The sequence below is a fragment of the Amblyomma mixtum genome, chromosome 10 (assembly GCF_055824585.1).
Source record: "Amblyomma mixtum isolate Tamu chromosome 10, ASM5582458v1, whole genome shotgun sequence".
NCBI classification, from domain to species: domain Eukaryota; kingdom Metazoa; phylum Arthropoda; class Arachnida; order Ixodida; family Ixodidae; genus Amblyomma; species Amblyomma mixtum.
In genome coordinates, this window is record NC_143021.1 from 9198033 (window position 1) to 9215868 (window position 17836).

The window sequence follows — 17836 nt, forward strand, 5'->3', positions numbered from 1 at the left end:
TGGGTAGTGTTTCCGCTGACCCCTGTAGTGATCGAGTATATCTGAGTAAGTGGGGGTAACTAGGTCAAAGGTGCCTGTGGTATCCTCGTATCCTCGAGCTAACTCGTCTGCTGCCACGTTGCCCCTCATCCCCTCATGTCCCGAAACCCACACTATACTATGTTTAGTGTTTTTGTGTCTTCTCGTCGTGTGTAGAATATGATTGGCGATGCTGTCGATCCTGCCTCTTGTGAGTTTCTACATGCTTGTTTGGAGTCCGTCACTATAGTGAGGTTGTGTCCTGTTGCGTTGCCGTGCGATATTGCCAGAGCAATGGCGGCTTCTTCAGCTGCTTCTATGTTTGGGTTGTTTATCGTTGCGCTTATTATTTCTTGTCCTCCTTCGTCTGTTAGAACGGCGATCGTTTTGCGTTGGTATCGGTACTTTGCTGCGTCCGTGTAGACTACGTTGGGATTGTCGCTGAGTTCTCTGGTGAGTGCTCGGACTCTGGCTTGTCGTCTTTCATGATGTAAATTCGGATCCATGTGTCGGGGTATTCGTCTTACCCGGATGTTGTTTCTGTCTTCATTATTTATCTGTTCCTTGTCACTTTGTGTACCTAGAGGTAGCCGTAATTTCTCCAGTAGGAGGTGTCTTCCCGTTCTGGTTTGAGTGAGTCTGTCTAATTGCGCACTACGTTGCGCTTCTCGTAGTTCGTCGAAGGTGTTTGATACTCCCAGGGCCATTAGTTTTTCGGTTGCTGTGGACATTGGAAGTTTGAGCGCCGTTTTGTACGCTTTGCGTAGTATGGCGTCGATTTGTAGAGTCTCTTGCTTGTTTAGTTCGTGGTAGGGTAGGCTGTACGTAACCCTGCTCGTGACGAGGCTATCTGTGAGTCTTAGGGTGCCCTGTTCTGTCATCCCCTTCTTTCTACTGCTGATTCTTCGCACGATTCTGGCGACTTGCTCTGTTGTATTCTTAATAGAGGCAATGGTTTTGCTACATCGGCCTGTGTTTTGCAGCCACATTCCAAGTACCCTGACTTCCGTTTTCTCAGGTATTGTCTCGTTTCCGAGTTTCATGGTGATTTGGGAGTCGTATTTTCGTGTACCTTTTTTGATTCTTACGTATTCTAATTTTTCTGCTGAGCACGATAATCCTCTGGCCCTGGCGTATTGTTCAGTATGGTCGATCGCTTTTTGTAGCCGCTCTTGTTTAGCTGCTAGGGAGCCTGTCTTTGTCCATATTGTTATGTCATCTGCATACATTGCGTAGCTGATGTTCTCCATTTCGTCCAGTACTTTCGTGAGTCCTATCATCGCTATGTTGAATAGTAGCGGTATATTACTGAGCCTTCCGGGGTACCCTTGTTTGGCACCGTGAAGCTCTCCGATCTTGTATCTCCGATGCCTATCGTAGCTGTTCGTTCCGTGAGAAAGGCTTTGACATAACGGAAGGCTCTGCTTCCCCAGTTTATGTTATTGAGACCTTCCATGATGGCCGCATGTCCCACGTTATCGAAGGCTCCCTTTATGTCGAGTGCTAGCACTATGTGCTCGCCGCTTCTTGGTATTTCAGTGAGGACATCCTCCTTTAATTGTAGGAGTACGTCTTGCGTGGACAGTCCCCTTCTGAATCCAAACATGGCATCAGGGTAATATCCCTTGTCCTCCATGTAGTTCGTGATCTTTTCATTAATCACCCTCTCGTATATCTTCCCTAGACAGGAGGTTCGAGAGATTGGTCTTAGGTTTTCAATTTGAAGTCTTTTACTAGGCTTGGGTATCATAATTACCTCTGCATGTGTCCATTCCGCCGGCACGATTCCTTTTTCCCAGATAGCGTTTAGGTACTTCGTATGCTCGGCGATGGCCGTGTCTCCCATGTTTCTAATGGTAGCGTTATTTGTTTTGTCCTTTCCGGCTGCCGTATTCTTTTTTGCTTCCCCTATGGCTGCCCTTACTTCCTCCTCGGTGATTGGCCTATCCATCTCGGGGTTGTTTGCGCCGGTGTATACTTGGTCTCGCTTTGGGTGCATGATTGTGCCGTAGCATTTTTCCCCTCAGTGCTTGTGTTAGTCTTCCGTTCCAGGGAAGGTGTATAGTAGTCTTTTCATGGACTTGCCGCTTTCCGTTTTGGTTTTTGTGGGGTCTATCAAAGCTCTTAGTATATTCCAAGTTCGGGCCATACCTAGTGTTGCTCTAAGTGTTTCCGTGAACTGTTGCCAGTTTTGCGTGGCGATGTTGTCTGCGTGTTCTGATGTCTTCTTAGTCAGTTCTGCGATCTTCAGCTTGAGTTACCTGTTGTGTTTTTGCTGCCTCCATCTCCTGATAAGGCTTGTTCGTGCTTCCCATAGGTGAAGAAGGTGGCTGTCTACGTCTGGGTGTTGCTCCGTGCGAACGATCATCTTCGTGTATTTTTGTCTGACCTTTGTAAGCTCCGTGCACCACTCTTCTATGTTGGTTATCGGTTTTATTATTTCGTCGCTGTGGTTTCTGAAGGCTTCCCAGTCTGTGATTTTAGTAGTCCCTAGGTACCTCTTCATTTCTCCTGCGGCTATTTCTAAGTTAAGGATGAAGTGGTCGCTCCCTAAGGTTTTCATTGTATTTTCCCATTGGATATTCTCGTTGTTTTTTGAGAAGGCTAGGTCAGGAGTGGTGTCTTTGCAGACGCTGTTTCCTATCCTCGTCGTAGTTGTGGGGTCATTAGCTAGCTCCATGCAGTATTTTTCTGCGCTTTCTGCTATGCTTTTACCTTTGGCATTGAGTTTTTGGTACCCCCAAATGGGGTTTGCCTCATTAAAGTCTCCTAGGATCAACAGTGGGTTCTGGCCTGCCATATCGCTGGCTTTTTTGAAAAGTTCGTGTATTCTGGGGTTCTTTTGTTTTGGGGGGCTGTATACGTTTATGATGAAAGCGCTGCCATCCGCTGGTTTTTCTGGTACAATTTCTAGTACAGTGTGGTGTACGTCCGTATCCGTTATGTTGGTTTTGCAGATTGCCGTAATTGACATATGTACTAAGGTGACGGCCCTGCCGGCACCGTCTCCGTCATACATCTCGTATCCTGTTATGCTTGCTTTAGCCCTGGCCCCGTATTCTTGGATGGCAATGATGCCCGGCGGTTTTTCTTGGTTCTTTATGAGATGGATTAACTGAGTTTGTTTTCCTTTTATTCCTCTACAGTTCCATTGCCAAATTTTCAAAATTCCTTTCTAGTTTAGCCTTGTGTGTTTGCCGCTAGACATTTTGTATTCTTGCTTCCTGCTCGTCGGTATGGATGGGCCTGTTGCTCATGTGTTCTCTGATGCGTTTGCTGTGCGCTTCCTTCGTTGTAGTCGCTACTTTCCCTTTAATGTAGTTTTATTTTCCGTCCCTTTTTCTCCAGGTCTTCACTGACTTTGACATGGTGTTTCATTATTGCTAGCAAAGTTGCTCTCACCATCTCCTGATCAAGTTCTTGGATTTCTTGTAGTCGTTGTTGTGCCGCCTTTATGGCGGCCACTTCTGCGGATTCTGTCCTACGTTGGTACGTTTCTATTTGATCGGCCTCCGTGATGGACATGGGCTGTCTGGCGTGTTCGAGGTTTTTGAGTGCATACATGTATTGGGCTTTTTGTCTTTGGAGTTCTATTTTAAGATGCGTGTTTTGTTCTTCTAGCTCTTTTACTCTTTGATCGCTTTGAGCAAGTCGCTGTTCTAGTTTTACTATTCTGGCCTCAAGTTGCATTGTCTTAGAGTGTGACACAGTGGTTGCACAGTTATGTCCAATTGGCCAGCTCACCTTCTTCTCCGGTCTCTGCGGTGGCTGGTTGAGATCTTGCTTCTTGTTTTCGCTCGCCAGGCTTGGGAAGTCCCCTTTGCTTTCCTGGAACCCGCTGTTTTCTTTGCGCGTTGTCGACCTGGAACTGGATCGTATCGCAGATCTTGACCTCGATCTCGTGCGCTTGTCGGCGTTTTTGTCGAGTGTTGCGTTGTTGTCTGAACGAAGCAGTTGCTTCGTTGCGTCTGCCCCTTGTTATTCTCTGGATCTGCTCGTTCATGTAGCAGAGTCTCCGTTGTCTTGCGCTCGTTGACCTGGTGGGGTACTGCCTTTCGGTTGCCCCGTTTGGTACTTGGCTTTTTTCCACCGCATCTCGCAGTCCTTGTCTCCAGTAGCGTGGTCACCACCGCAGAGCGCACATTTTCTTTCTTCGCATTGATGGTTTTCCTGGGGGTCCCGGGTTCCACATGACTTGCATACCTTCACCTGTGGGGTGGGGCACACGTCTGTTCTGTGTCCAGGTTGCATGCATGTGTGGCACAACTGCCTTTGGACTTGGTACGGGTAGCATTGGTACTCAGCCCCTGCAAAAATCACTTTCTTGGGAAGGAATTTGCCGTCGAAGAGTAGCATTGCTGAGGAGGATTTACCCAGCATTTTTGCCCCGACGATTTCGGCTCCATGCGTAAGTTCCGCCAGTAGGTCTTCGGTCTTGAGGCCCAGCTCGACTCCGTGGATGACTCCTCGGATCACATCATCCGGCGCCGCAATGTACGTGTTGACATAGTTGACGCCCTTGATGCTGAGTTGTCTTATTTGCTTGATTTGTCTTGCCGTCTCTTCAGATGGCGTGCTTGTGATGATTATGTTGGATCCAGGTCGGATTCTGGTAATGAAGTTCTCTCCTCCGCATGCTGAGTGGTGGCCTGTAGCCGCCTGGATTGCTTTCGAGATGAGAAACTCTGGAAAGTGTTTCAGTTGCAGCCCTTGCTTAGGTCATATAATGACTTTCACGTCGGTCTTAGGTAGCGGTGGTATCCTCCGCGATAGCGTCTTGCCGCCTGTCTTCTCCAAATTGGTTGCTGCGTCCCGTCCGACTGGCGTCTGTAGCCTCCTGGCAAAAGCAAAGCTCGACCTTTGCTTTTGCCAAACACTAGGACATCGTCCATAACGTTAACGACCCCCGGCAGACCACCTAGTATCTCAGACATCCTCTTTTGAAAGTATTCTGGAGCGGAGGTAATTCCAAAGGGTAGTCGCGTGAAACAGTATCTACCGAAGGGTGTTAAGAACGTGGTTAGCTCCTCCGAGTCTTTACTGAGTCGTACCTGGTGGAAGCCCGAGTTTGCATCGAGGTCAACACGATGAGCGTTTAAATGAAGTGATCACACGCCTAGCAAGGGCAAATGTGACCTGAAACAAAGCGAAATGCTTATTTGGAGTTAAGTACGGTTTTTAGGTCATATTCTTAATGAAGAAGGCATTCATCCTGATCCGGCGAAGGTCGATGCTGTCAAAGATTTGAGGCCACCGAACAACGTAACCGCGCTTAGAAGCATTTTGGGCATGGCCAATCATTTGGGCCGCTTCCTGCCGCATTTAGCTCAAGTGACGGCTCCCATGCGTGTTCTTTTGAACAAGGATAGGGACTGGATCTGGGGTAGCAGTCAGGAAAAAGAGTTCCAAGAACTCAAAGAGCTCATCTGTTCAGCGCAATGCATGGCTATGTACGACGCTTCGCTACCAACCACTCTTTCAGCTGACGCATCACCTTTCGGTCTGGGAGCAGTTTTGTTCCAAAAGCAAAAAGACGGGCAACGTAGACCAGTCGCATTCGCTTCTCGTTCGCTCACCAAAACTGAGCAACGGCACTCCCAGATCGAAAAAGAAGCGCTGGCGTTGACATGGGCAGCGGACAGGTTTGACGAGTATATACGTGGTCTGGAAGTTGTTTTCGAAACGGACCACAAGCCCTTATTATCGCTGTTGGTTCACATGGCAATCGATGCTATGCCGTCCAGAATTCAACGCTTCCGACTGCGTCTGATGCGGTACAGTTTTTCCGTGGTATATGTTCCAGGAAAATCGCTAACCACGGCCGACACTCTTTCACGTTCACCGTTAGCCCGTACGAAAGTGGAAAGCTGCTTGACTGTCTCAGAAGTGACAGCTTACTCGAAAGCTTGTTTATTGGGCTTATAAACAGGCGATGATTTCCTTGCAAGAGTAAGAGAAGGACAAGCCAATGACGGAGTGGGTCGAAAACTCCGCATACTCTGCAAAAAAGGGTGGCCTAAGAAACAAAATGTTCCTTGTTATCTTGTGCCATACTGGCAGAATCGTGCATGTATTACTTTGGTGAGTGGATTGCTGCTGAATGGCGGGAGGCTGGTCATTCCTCAGTCCCTTCGAAAAGAAGCACTAAGCAAGCTGCATGACGGTCACCAAGGCATCTCGAGATGCCGCAGTCTGGCTAAAGGTTCTATCTGGTGGCGGGGACTTAACACTGAGATAGCGTGTTTTGTGAAACAGTGCAACGTTTGCGCGATGCATGCGCTAGAACAGTTCGAACCGATGATTGCATCGCCAACACCCTCTTTTGCTTGTGAGAGATTAGGGGTGGATCTGTGTCAAATTCAGGGACGGCAATATCTTGTCTTAGTAGATTATCTTTCTCGATACCCAGAGTTCGCCCTTCTTCCGTCAACGATGTCTGCAACTGTGATAAGCCGCATGAAGAGCATTTTTGCGAGACGTGGCATTCCTGAGTGTGTGGTGACCGACAATGGTCCCCAGTTTGTCAGTGCAGACTTCGAGCAATTTGCAAAACTGTATGGTTTCCGTCACGTCACCTCTAGTCCGAGGCACCCTCAGGGCAATGGGGAAGTCGAACGTATGGTAAAGACGGTTAAGAATCTCATTCTGAAATCGGACGACCCTTACTTAGCCCTGCTGGCTTATAGAGCCACGCCTGGTGTTCTGATTGTCAGCCCAGCGGAGATACTAATGGGTACACTGTAAAAAAAAATGCTCCTCAGTACAGAGAAACCTGCTGGTAATGCGTTGCCGGAGGGTTTTCCGCAACATGAATACAGCGACTCCGTCCGACGGTTGTCACATTCTTGGTAACGGAAAGTTACGCTATGCTATGCACGAGAATGAAATCGTTTGTTTGCAACGAATGCTTCTGTTGTGTTCTCATTAAAGGTCCCGTAATGTGTATGCATACTTCCTCCGTTCACTTGGAAGTCATCCGATCTAGAACGGAAATAATCTGCATTGTAATTATGTACTATCGAGAGCAAAAATAACAGACCCCTGCTAGCGCGCGCCGATCCGCGCCAAACTGCATGCGAGCACCGCCTGACGAAGCGCTCCTAGTGCCGAGACCAGCGCAGTGGCGTGCGCCCATCTTGAGGAGCGCTACGCATTGCGTGCCACTGCACTCGTCTCAGCATCTGGAGTGCTTCGTCAAGCGGCGCTTGCATGCAGTTTGGCACAGATCCGCACGCGCTGGCAGGGGTCTGTTATTTTTGCTCTCGATAATACTTTCAGTAGTACATGCACATGCATCTGTGTATAGCTTCTGCCCAGAACGTTCACTGCAGATAAAGCAGTCCAGAGGCCGAGGAAATAAGTATTATGTACAAGACTTTCATGCATTTTATGTATTGCACACGTACAAAGAATGCAATTTAGAATGAAAGAGTGGCAAGTGTTTGGTTGAGTACAAGTACATACGTTTTATTTTCATGACAAATTGCACACATTGTACCTCTAAACATTGCTGTCGGATCCATCTGAAAAGATAAAAAAATCCTCATTTAGTAGCCACACAACACCTATTATAAATTTCACAAATACATTTGAACCATCCGCTATTGAACAATCGGCTTTCGTAGAAGCTTGTAAAAGCCATTTACTGAGAACCAAACCAACATGATTCATTGCCTAAAATTCATTTCTCATAACAGTAAACAGCAAAAACCACAGGGCCAGGAAGAAGCAGACAAAATGCGCTGACTCAGACACCACTGTGTGCATGAAAGTCTTTACGGTTGTCTACAATTTTGTGCAAATAGAAAGTAGCTAAGGATGGGTGCCAAATACAATTCAATGCAGATGCCTTTCATTACATAGTACTCAATGCACAACTTAGTGAGCAAGGAACATTGGTAACATCTGAAAAAGGCCAGATACTTGCCCACAAGCATGATGATGATTGTGATTTTTGATGGCGCAAGGGGATCTGAGGACAAAGAGCACCATGGCACAAGGTATTTGTTTCATCTCAAGGTGGGGCAATGAACCATTTGGCAGGCATTTCACCCTAAAGAAGACGAGCACCAGGTGAAGAGAAAGCTTGTACCCATTGGATTGGTGGTTACCCAGCACTTGCCCACAAGCAATCAGGAAGCATACTTCCCCGAAACCTTACGCTTTCAGTCATAGTTTCCATTATCTCAGCATCTACAAGAAAATGTACTAATCTCTGACGTCAGTGAAAATGCAGCCACAGGTGCTGGTTGCAGCTCACTAAGGTATTCAAATATCTCTGCAGTGCGCCTCACGAGGAACAGATGCTTAAGTTTCCACAAAGGGCTCCTTGCAGAAATTTAACCGAAGGCCGCTGCCATGTTAACCTTTTCAAAATGATGGCCCAGAAAGACAAAGTGTAGTCATGTGTCTGATGTAGAAAAAGGATGAAGGCATGAATCTTTCAGCTTCTTCAACAGCTGTGATGTGTTTGTAACTGGTATCGCTTGGTTTGGTTATTATTAACGTCCCAAAGCAACTCATCAGGCTATGAGGGACGCCGTATTGAAGGGCTTCGGAAATTTCGACCACCTGGGGTTTTTTAACGTGCACTGACATCGCACAGCACACGGGCCTCTAGAATTTCTCCTCCATCGAAACTTGGCCGCCGCGGCCGGGATCGAACCCGCGTCTTTCGGGCCAGCAGCTGAGCGCCATAACCACTGAGCCACCGTGGAAGGGCTGTTGCTGGTATTGCTTCGCACAGCTTCAGTCTTCTCTTTGACATTTCGTGAAATCATTCCATATCTGTGAAAGATCTCGCTCGCAAACATTTTGGTTCTAATGAAGGAGCAAAAAAGACCCATGTCCTAGGCCTTTTTTTTCTGACACTAAAGGAAGGCTCGCTTTTATAGGGTCATTATTACGAAGAGGTCCACGTGGCAACAAACTTTGAAACAATTTCTGCAAGGGCTGAGTGTTCTGAAGCCTAAGAATCTCTCATGAGGTGCCCTGTAGATGCATCAGAACACCTAAGTAAGCTGTTACTGGGTCCTGTAAGTGCTATGTCATTTGACATTAAGGGTATGTACTTTTCCTCGACACATGCAGTGATGATGTATATGTCGAGCGAAAGCATAAAAGACTTCGAAGGGTTGCGCTTCCAGATTGCTTGCGGAGGAAAGCACAAGAGTCTGGCCATGCTCAGCTGTTACCTTTGCTTCTTTTTTGTTTAGTTCTGCAGTGAGTACTACGTAATGACAGAAGGTATCTGCATCGACTCATGTTTAACATCTGTCTGTGCGACCTCCATCTTGCACGACACGACAGGCAACTCCATAATGCCCTTCATGCACCGAGTGTCAGTGTGTTCTGTCAGCTTCCTGGTACTGTGTTTTCTGTTCTTAAAGTTATTACTGCCTTCATTCTCCACTCCATGAAGCCTGAATGTGCTACACTGGGTTGCTCCACGCGTCATGCAGTAACCTGGCCATTTTTTTTCATACATCGGAGGCACTCAGGTCGCAAGCCATCCTTACTATATTCAGCACATAAGTGTACATGTGAGACATATTATTTATAACCAATTTTAACAGAGGTATTTCGTGCAAGAATATATAAATGCTACTCAATTTTTGCTCAAATTTTCAGATACACACTCTTATTCAGATTAAAAACATAATTTGGCTACTGTGCTCTCGTGATGCCACGTCGAGTTTGCATCAGCAGCTTAGAATAGTGCCTCTGCTACCTCTGGCGATGAAATCGAAAATGTTCAGCAGAAGATTGTATGCATCCTTTGTGATAGATATATTGAGCGCTGTCTAAGACTAGACTTTCTTCTAGCAGATCTTGGTATGTCTACTCTTTGACAGGTGACTCACGCGTGACATGGATTTTCTACATAAAGTTGTACTCGGCTCTATTGACTGTGAGCCGTTATTGATGTCACTGCGATTTCGTGTGCCTCAGGGAAAAACCACCAAATGCTATGATAGATTTTATCCTGACATGCATGCCATTTCACCAATGACCCGTTTGCAAATAACACAATTCAACTTTTTCTGACACAGAAATATTTGCCTAATTTGCTGTTTTCATTGTTTATTCATTATGCTTGTTTTTCTTTACTATTATTATCATCGTATTTGTGACCATTTTTCTGTATTATGTCTGTTCACGTCATGGTGTTTGTATTGACTTAGTGTGCACTCGTTTAGAGGCCAATTGGCTGTTCAGGCACATTTAAAATAAAATATCTACCTATCTATTTAAGCAGAAGCACAGCACCAAGGTACTCACCAACTGTTTGAAGCACTGTACGCAAGTTCTCGTGCCGACATGAATACAGGTACTTTGAAATGCACACTGTCCAAGTCTTCATCATGCCATGCTGCTCCGACTCTCTGGTAGCAAAATTTTCCACTAAAAAAAGAGCAATTTTGTTTATGTTAGACTAGTAATATTAAATTTTACTATATACTAGGTACTTCTCATCATTCTACCCCAGACTAAACCATACACCAGTGATCATCATGTTTTAATTTTGTTGTATATGATCACAAAATGTGGTGTAATTAACATGTTAGAAATTCTGGTCAAAATAAAACTGACAAAGTATTGTTTAAAAAAATCTGGGCGCAAGGAAGAAGGAAGCTAGCCAGATAGCCTGGACGAATGTTTTCAGTTTCATGCAAGCATCAATACCCTTTCACACAAAATGTACAATTTAGTGGGTTTACCCTTCCAGAATGAAATTTCATGCTGCAACCATCTAGCAATGCGAAAAAAAGTTTTAACTTCCATTCCAGACAAAGGAAAGAAAATTCCTCTGGTTTTTCTTCGCAAGCCTCTGCAAGTATACAATTCAGTGAATCTACTCTGCAAGTACGTGAACCTACCAGCACGAGACAATGACAAGAAAGGAGACAAAGCAGGCGCTGACTGCAACTGAAGTTTATTGAAGTAAACAGGGAGTACATAGAAAAGCCAAACAACACCACAAACCACACAGTTACAGATATGTTATACCACAACATGAGTAAAAGATCGCTCTTAACTTTCCTCTCATCTAGATAGTCCAACTCATTGCATATTAACACGATGGACAGCACACTCACAGATTTGTCACCGAGTCATAAGATGTGTCTAGCCTCGATAATTTTCCGGTTAATCTGCTCCGAATGTATCGCCAAAATGAGTGTTGCCAAAAGGAATGGCTAGCAGCCTTCACATTCCTTGCGATGCACAGATAAGTAGAACCCCTACCAATATCCAAATATCTCTTGTGCTCCCGTAGTCTTACATTCACACACTTTCGAGTTTGACCAACATAAACCCAACCCCGATAACAGTATCCGATACACCACATACATTTTACAAGGCACATATGCTTTTCCCGGACCAAATTCACAAAATTATTCTTCACAATTTTACAGTTTGTAGACAACTTATTAAGGGCCAAGAGCACCATTTCTGCGTCATACCTGCTGACCACATTTTTCAAATTGTGCGACAATCTACGTATGTGCAGTAACACAGTCAATATTTTGGTATCTCGATGGCTGGCCCCGGCCGTATCCTGCCAATCCCTGTGAAGGGGTTTTAGCTTTAACATGCTAAAGGGAAGAATGGCGCAGCATCAAGTAATAAGGACAGCAGGACAACAAGCACACGCACAAGTGCCAACCATGGAGTGCATACAGAATCCAAGAGCACGTGCTTGACAATCAGCACTGACAGTCAAGGAAATGAGAAAACACTGATTTGAAAATTCAAGATTGAATGAGCCCGATCCTTGACTACCAACGCTGAATGTCAAGCTCACGCTCTTGGATTCTGTATCTGCTCCAAGGTTGGCACTAATGCGTGTGTGCTCTCCTGCTGTTCTCGTTACATGATGCTATGCCATTCTTACCTTTAGCATGTCTGACCAACTTGATCAATCTTATACGCTCAACTTTAACAATTTATCACACACTCCTGCAATAGCATGGTTGGGGAATAATGCTTTCGTAAGCCTTAAAATCTGCTCATGGAGACCACTTGTCATGCTGTGAAAGCATCACTTCATCAATACCGAGCCTAGCCTAGATGATGCAATGCTATCTTTCACTAGCTTAGAATGGTTCGGCCAATAGTCAAGTAGCTGCTTGACACTCCTGGGTGAATATCAGCAGCATACATGGCATGTGCAGAACATCAAGGTGAAGCCCAGAAACCGCAGCTCTTTTTGATGGGACATTTCCTCTAAGGAAATGCTAAGTTAAAGAAAGGCCTTGCTCCTTAAACAACTTGACAATATGCACAGGTCCCACACTATCGTAACCTTTTGTAAAAGACCAGAATATCAGACGCAGTGAAAGATTTTCCCCCAGCCCATGCAAGTTCTTGGCAATCACTCCATCCACCTTGCTTAAGAGAATATTACTTAGCACAGAGGCATTCAATCGATACATATACTAGACTTTTGAACATATGCCGCACAGCCATACTCCAGAAACATGCTCTTCAAATAAAAGGAGGTAAGTCCAAAAAAAAAAGACTATTACGCACCTGTTCCTAAACACAAGCTCATCATTGTGCTCCGATATACACATTCACAAGATTTTCATAAGGTCCTCATACGGGATGGAATAAAATAGTTCTACATCGACACTAACCACCAGACAATCTGCTGGATTGCCATTCTTCAGATACTCAACCACACTGCGAATTGAGTACAAGAAACGGATCTTCAAGATGCGAAGTAGACAGATGCTTTTGCAAATAACCAGACAAAATTTTGCAAGAACCCTTTTCTGAAATTTATCTGAAGAGCATGCTAGTGAATAGCATTTATTTTAAGAGCATGGCTGTAGAGTACTGCAGTGTGGTATGTGTTCAGAAATCTGGTATATGTAGTGGTTCGAAGATGGGCCTTGTGCTAAGAGATATTTTAAGCAGGGTGGATAGAATGATTGTCAAGGACTTGCGTGGACTGGGGGAAAAAATCTTTTGCTATGTTGATGATTTTCTGGTCTTTACAAAGGTTCTGATAATTTGGGATGTGAACATATTCTCAAGCTGTTTAAGGAGCAAGGCCTTTGTCTTAGGTTTACCTTGGAGCAAATGTCACCACAAAAAGAGCTGCGGTTTCTGGACCTTACCTTGATCTGCACACACCATGTGTGCTGGTGATATTCACCCAGGAGTGTTAAGCTGCTACTTGGACACAGGTTGGCTATTCCAAGCTAGTGAAAGACAGCATTGGACTGTCAAGCCTGGGCTCAGAATTGATGAAGTCATGCTTTCACAGCACGACGACTAGTTTCCAAGAGCATATTTTAGGTTAATGAACGCAGGATTTCCTAACCATGTTATTGCAAGAGCATACAATAAATTGTTAAAGAAGCCGAAAGCTTTTCACGGCGCCGGCGCAATCAGGCCGGGGCCAGCCAGCGAGATGCCAAAAGACCGGTTGTGTTACCGTACGTACATAGATTATCGTACAAATTGAAAAATGCGGCCAGAAGGTATGATGGAAAAGCGATTTTCTTGGCCCCTAATAAGTTGTTTAAAATATGTAAAATTGTTAAGAATAATTTTGTGAATGTGGCTAGAGAAAAGTACACATGTGGAGTGAAATGTATATGTACCTTGTAAAATGAACATGGTATCAGACACTATATCTTGTGGTCGGGTCTATATAGGTCAAACTGGAAGGTGTATCAATGTAAGATTACAGGAGCACAAGAGGGTAGGGGTTCTAACTTTTCTTTATATTGCAAGAGATGTGGAGGCTGCTACCCTTTCCTTTTGGCAGCACACATTTTGGCAGTAAATTCAGAGAAGATCAAATGGTAGATTATTGAGGCTAGACACACCTTACGACTCGGTGACTAATGTGCAAGTGCGTTGCCTATCGCACTAACACGCAATGAGTTGGACTATCTCGATCAGGGGAATGTTCAAGGGCATTGACTCATGTTGTCATGTATGCTTATCTGTAATTGTGTGGTTTGTGGTGTTGCTTGGCTTCTTCATGTATTCCCTACTCACTTCAATAAACTATGGCCGCGACTCAGCGACTGTCTTGTCTCTTGTCTCTTTCGCACTGGCAGATTCACCATGATGTCTCACCTCTGCAGAAATCCAACACGACATTTTCCTCTGCACACTTGAGGTTCAGTGCATAACAAGGCCAACGCCAGTCATCCGCAAGAAAAGTTCATGGTTCCATTAACACCGCCTCCTGCTTACAAGACACAGTGCGGCATTCATTGTAGATTCTACCTGCAACACAGAAGGCAAAGTTTTAGTTTGAGTGGACTAAACTAGGAAAGCATCACAAAATATCTACAGCCAAACGGCCGAGCTGAAAGAAATAGAGGGTAGCGTAATAGTGAATATACTGATATAGTTTTGTGTAACATCTTCTATTCATATAAAATGTACACTTTTTTTTACTTATGCTGACGCCTGGGTATACTATTTTGTGCACTTATTGCATGGACCCGAACTAGCAGCTTGCTAAGGGCCCAGATGCTTTTATCACCCTGTTTGTATAACCTTCATCCAAAGTGAATAAACTGATACTGATATTGCATGCAAGATATATGCATGATATATTGTGATATTCAACACTGCTACCATTGGCTTAGCCAACTATTTATGCATAACAAAAAATGTAGTATCACATAAATACTGATACAGTACTATTAGCGTTAATATTAGCAGTGCAGGTTCAATGAAAAAAAAGGGGCCTAGTGCTAGCTAGCCAGTAGGAAGGAAGACAGGCATAAAAGGACTTAGGATACAATAGGCAGGCAAAGTTATTTAGACAGCAACCACAAAAGAAACATTAACAACCAAGTAAAGATGTACAAGACCAACCATACCATTGTGCACAGTGGATAACTTGTTAACCTCATTTAGCCCAAAATGGTTGGTTGGTTTATGGGGTTTAACGTCCCAAAGCGACTAAGGCTATGAGAGACGCCGTAGTGGAGGGCTCCGGAAATTTCGACCACCTGGGGTTCTTTAACGTGCACTGACATCGCACAGTACACGAGCCTCGAATTTCTCCTCCAAAGAAATACAGCCGCCGCGGCCGGGATCGAACCCGCGTCTTTCGGGACAGCAGCCGAGCACCATAGCCACTGAGCCACCGCGGCGGCCATTTAGCCCAAAATATATTTTCCTATATACTTGTGCTATAAAGTGATTTCATTCATTAATAGCATAACTTAATGACTGAAACCAAAACAGGGGTGAAGGGCTGTGAATGAGCCCTAGGCGTGATGCTTTTGCCTTCCTAGTGGGACACAGAAGGATCATTCAGTTGAACATCGGGTCTCTGAGGTTAATATGTAGTTTAATATTAGCGGAAAAATAGAAGTAGTAACAACAAAGCAAGCAATGTAGCTGAACATTGTTCTATGCACATGAGAAAAAAAAAGCATTATGAATAGCCAAGTATGCAATGTTTGTAGCTGCACATTTCTTCACACACGTGTCTAAAACATATGCACATGATTTGCCACAAGATAGTGTCTCGTTTAGATAGGGTACCTGCTATGGCAGCAGTGCACAATCAGGCTGGAATGAAATGCAAACAGCGCCTATGAACAAGACAAAATATTTCACCTGTGTGATTTCAGCTTGAGTATGCAACTAGCCTGATTCCTGTTTCTGGTTAAGAGATCTACCTAATACACATATATGAACCCTTTCTAAATGTATATCTCGCTGCAAAGTAGAAAAGTACTGCACATGTATGTTCGCATTTCGTTCCGGCCTAACTGTAAATGCATAATGTGTGTCTAATGCATATCATTATCAGTCAAGGCTGTCACTTCCAACACCAAGCAGATATGTGAAACCTGTAAGAACTCCTTGAAGGCAAGAGTCTGGAGACAAGCTTCTAGACCCACTCTGAAGGATGTAGATTTGGTGTTTAGTGTGGCATATAATTACTTCTGCATTAATAGCGAGCATGTAAGGCCAATACAAGGTGCTTCTGAATTTGGTCGCCTAAAATTTGCTTGGGAGAACGCAAAATAATGCTAAAGAGCAATCTATAGACGATATTGCATGCTGAATAAACAACAAGAAAAAAAGAAGGCAATGCTCTGGAAGCACCTTCAGTCATTCAAGACAAAAATGATGAGGCATGCTGATGCTGCTGCTTGAACAATAGAAAAAAGCGACTACTGCTTACTTACAATAAACGCTTTCTCTGAGCAAGCAATGAAAGAGAGCTGTAACTCATGAAACCTCACGTCATTCTTTTTACAAAAAAGGAATTTAAAATGTTGCAATGCAAGAATCCCTGCCATAATCCTCACATTTGGGTTACACAAGCCAAGGCTTTTAACAGCATGTGTTTTTGCATGTGTTCATTCTGAAGCATTACCCGGTTGAAGCGACACAAAATATTTACTTCCCCATGAAGCTGTGCGTGTAGCATAATCACAGAAAATATTTTTTACACTGGACAGAAATACAACAGCATAGTGGCGTAACTGACACACAACAGGCTTCGGGGACAGTGCAAGACAATGGTCTGAAATCCTACACAACAGACCTGCGACATTACAATGGCTAAATCATTGATAGTAGTATTTAACAGCCATCTAAATGCTCATGCGCAACAGGTGGGAGCACTATACTGCGAAGCAACAGTAAACCTTTGCCACTAGTCTAAACAAAAGTGCGCCTCATTGAGACTTCCACTAAACTTTTTTGCTCCCAGTGCAACAAAGCAAATACACAGGGGGCTCGAATGGCAACGATACGATGTGTTAGGCTATCATGTCATCATCTTAACATAAACAATGCATGTGGTCTCTGTTCCGGACTGCCAATCGGCCTCGAGAAGACAAAGATGCTTATAAAGAAAGAACAAAGCAACAAGCTCTCAAACCTCACAGTGAACATAGAAGTAGCAGAACCATGTAACCTAGCCAATAGTTCGAAGCTAAGCAGCAGAAGAAAATATGTTAAGGCCAGGACTGAGCAAACAGAAAATCATGGAGGAAACCTAAAAGCAGCAATAAGCAATGAGAGTGGAGTTGCCTTGATGTTCATTGTCAATACCTACTGCTCAAAGTAAAGGAAACCAGGGTATAAGAAATACAGCATTTCCTATTATGCTTTGAGCAAATGCAGTGAGAATGAAACAGACTAGAGACTTGTCTAAGAACATTTTCACTCTTTACTTTGCACCAGAGGAAAATAAATTTGTGTGCAGTTCACCTACTGCTTGGCACTGTCCTGGAAGGAATGAATCCAGGTCTCAAAAAGTCTACAGAGAGAATACTGATACTGCATGTGCATTTTTCTCTAGATTTCCTCGTTTATTCCTTCCCTTAGGTTCAGGAGTCCACCGAGAGACAGTTACTGCCCCATTTCCTTTCCTCAAAAACCAATTTTAATTTCATTTCTCTCAACTGTCCTGAAATGTGTATAAGTTACCAATTTTTTTAGTGCCTAATTACATACTTTAATTTTTGCAAGGAATATGAGGTTGATGGACAGAAAAAAAAAAGTCTGGCATGGTACCTTAGGTAACTTTGCACCTGGACAAACAGCTGACCCACTGGGCGTCCCCAAGGGCTCTGCTGCGAGGCGTCCCTAGCAACAGTAGCCGGTTGTCCAGGTCCAAAGGAACCACGCGAATGATTACTTAAACGTTTAAGGGCAGCAGATGCATGAACACAAAACAGCTTTTCAGCACTGTTGCAGTGGGATGAACGGTTCCAAATCTCGACTATACCTGATAATAAATAAATTATCAGAAGACCATCTCGAGCGCAGAATGATCTCAAAGCACATTCGACACGCACTACCAACATGG

At 44.3% G+C, this 17836-nt stretch overlaps 1 protein-coding gene and 1 long non-coding RNA gene across 2 annotated transcripts in view; one reads left to right on the forward strand and one right to left on the reverse strand.

The window, feature by feature from the left end:
- Window positions 1-17836, forward strand: part of LOC149325097 (phospholipid-transporting ATPase ABCA3-like) — a 282026-nt gene that overhangs the window by 18566 nt on the left and 245624 nt on the right. The gene's annotated exons all lie outside the window — the stretch shown is intronic.
- Window positions 7460-14242, reverse strand: LOC149325098 (uncharacterized). Its single transcript, XR_016286135.1, has 3 exons — window positions 14119-14242; window positions 10300-10422; window positions 7460-7541 (listed from the first exon to the last, which is right to left on the reverse strand). It is a non-coding gene; the product is annotated as an uncharacterized LOC149325098 (long non-coding RNA).